Below are 3,346 nucleotides of genomic sequence, written 5' to 3'. Positions count from 1 at the left end.
CCCTCCCCCCCCCCCCCCGCCTCCCTTTTTTCTTTTTATCTTTTCTTTTTCTTTTTTTCCCCTCTTTTGTTTTTTCTTTTGTTTAATTTCTTTTGTTTATATTATAATTTTTTTGGAAATAGTTTTTAAATTTCTTAATTATTTTGTTCAAACTATAAACAATTTTTTCAATTTAAAATTCCATTTAATTCTTTTTTTTTTGTTCATGATAAAACTTTATTTTTTAATTTTAATTAAATTATATTTATATATTCTTTATTTAATTTTCTCAATTTTCGTTCGTTTAGTTTGTTTGTTTTTATTATAAATTTTTTGGAAAATTTTTTAAAATTTTTATTTTTTTCATATTATAAATAATTTTTTTGTTCGATTTAAAATACTTTTAAATTCTTTTCTTTTTATGATAAAACATATATTTTTTCAATTTTAGTTAAATAATATTTATTTTTAATTTTAATTATTTCAATTTTAATTAAAAAAACTTTATAATAGTTTTTTTTTTGTATATAATTCTTTTTTTCTTCTCATTTAATTCATTAAATCATTTATTTTTTATTAGCATCAGTATAAAACATATCTATGTTTTGCGTATAGTAATTATAATTTGATTCGCTTTGTTTTTTGAAATTATTCTTTATTCCATTATCTCTTGTCCAATATTCTAACATTTAAATTTTTACATGATAGAACACTATTTAGATTCAGAATTGAGACCAATGGTGGGAAAAGCTACTTAAAACAATAGCTTTGACAGTTTCACCACTATACTGGAGCTGTTGGATGATTAGCACGCGATTATTCTACGTCAATTCTTCCTCTGGTCCTCTGTATCAGTAGAGGGAGGTGCAATATTTCGGACAGATCATCGATGTACTACTATATCGGCAACTTAAACCAATCGACGATGCCTTCCACTTCGACTTCGGGGGCAAAGTCTTTACTTTACCCATGTTTGAGTTTGTTCAATTCAAAAAGATATTCACTTTAGTATACAAAGTAACCTCCATAGGTAAAATCGTAATTGATTAATGCTTGTTGAATTAAAATCTCAATTTCATATTGTACTGAGAGGGATTGACATTTAACTTATTTTGTAAGTCGTGGTACATTTTTGCATACGATGTACTCTCTGTTATGAAAATTGAAATACTATCACGTAAATCACTCGTCCATTTCTATATCCATCGATCATTTTCATCCAATTTGAAATCACTAAAATAACAAATTGAGATTGTAACCATATCTGCATGACGAAACAAAATTTTTAATTATAAGAAAAAAGATCAGAAATTCGGCTCAACCATAGTGATAATAGAAATTTATTCAAGAAAAATTACAATTAATAGCTGACTGTGTTAGTTGTTGTCCCAGTCTAAAAGAATTCATATATGCAGATGAACTTTTCTCTTGTTCATGTTTTAAAAAATTATAGATTTGTTGAAAAAAATTATCTGCATGTTAATTTACGTCAAAATAAGATTTATCGATTAAAAATATATACTTTAACAATAACGAAATTAAACATACGTAAATATATATAGTTATCAATTCAAAATAATTGATATAAAAAAAAATATTTTCTTAGTCAGGGTTTGATAAATTTCTCAAGTTTTGATATTGAAAAAGACGGAAGATGAGAGGGTTTTTATTTGTGTTGGAATAAACAAATAAGAAAAGTTAGTTGATTTTGAAATTTTAAGTGAGAAGTATTTGATTTTCACTTGTTAACTAAAAGTGTAGTATTGTTTTTTAAACAAAAAAAATATTTTGTAATTGAATAATATATTTAAGGACATTTTTGTCTTTTACTAACCAAAACGTCATTGTGGAAATATGAAATAGTTGAAAAGTCAAAATGGAAAATAAAGGGTTTGATCGGGTTATATTTAAAAATGCCCCAGACACTAGTACCTAATAATTCAAGAATTACACAAATAATTTAGAAAATCTTCAGCTGATGAAATTGTGTTAGAACAAGGGGATGGTGTCCGAATATATAGCCAACCATTACCTCCTTCTTGTTTGAAAAATAGCTCCCGAAATAATCTCCAGCATCTAATGGGTATATAATCTAATTGAGGTCAACTCTAACACTTATTTTGTTTTTTTCTTCCTTTTGTGTAATCAACATTAGATGTTGTTGACATATAAAAATTCAGTCCGAATCGAACGGCTCAAGGAGTGAAGCCCAATTGGAGGATTCCCAAATCAAATAGCCCAAAGAACGAAGCCCAATCAAACAAATCAAGATGAAGGCCCAAGAACGCAGTAACGCCATCGCCCAAGTTTGCAAGTCGCCCAGAATCTGAGCGAATGAAGTGCCATACAGTCGCCCAGAGCTGTTACTCTATTCTCGCCCAAACCTTCAAGTCGCCCAAGGTCTTAACAAACGTAAAGCGTTGTGGTTATCAAGACGTGCCGTTATCAAAGCAGTTATTAAAGCAGCCCTATCATATTCCACAATTCAAGGAATTCAATCGAAAGCGGTTGAACGACGAAGAGTAATGACAGCAGTTAAAAAAGGCAGTTTTCATGACAAGTTGGCTATTACGAAGAAAGTGGGCAGTTATAGGACGATCAAGCAATTTTTAGGCGGTTGATCACAAAGAGATCGTCCATAAAGTATAAAAGGGAGAAAAGACATAGAGCAAAGAACCGAATCAAAAACTCTCGAACAGAGAACATATAATTTTAATTTCTTAACTTAGACTTAAACACTTTTCTTTTAGTAACTCGTGTGCTTGCGCCCCTTGGAGGCACATTGTTTTTAATTTCCAATTGTAAAGTCATCGCTAATAAAAGAACACCCCTTTTTAGGACTTTGTCTCAAGAGGTTTGTCCCTTACACAATCGTCTGATCCTTTTTAATTGTTAGTGACTAACTCTCGGGAAACAATTTGGCACGTCCGGTGGGACAGTGGTGTTAGGTGTTGAAAGTACAAAAGGTGAAACAATATGCCTCAGAGATCCGATAAGGAAGTAGCAAGTCAGGGAGGAATCCAGTCTGTGATCGAGCGATATGAGGAGCAGTATGCCTCTCCACAAACAGATGGACAGAATCAAAGCAGTAACAGTCGTTACGAACCAATGACGGAGTTTAGTTCCCGAACCATGCGTGCGTTACTTGGAGAACTCACACAAGACGTCGTTGAACAGGTAAATCTTCGAAGTATTCATAATATGGAAAGATTTACACAAAACGAGAACGTACACTATGACAACATGGCCAAACAACTAAACACTTTGAACGAAATAATGAATAAGTTAGTAGGCCAAATATGTCAACGGGTTATACCTCTTACAAATCATTTTCAAATTAGGACAATTGTGGGACATAATCCCTCGG

Source organism: Olea europaea, unplaced genomic scaffold (assembly GCF_002742605.1).
Source record: "Olea europaea var. sylvestris unplaced genomic scaffold, O_europaea_v1 scaffold1140, whole genome shotgun sequence".
Lineage (NCBI taxonomy): Eukaryota > Viridiplantae > Streptophyta > Magnoliopsida > Lamiales > Oleaceae > Olea > Olea europaea.
Note: the sequence above shows the minus strand (reverse complement) of the source record.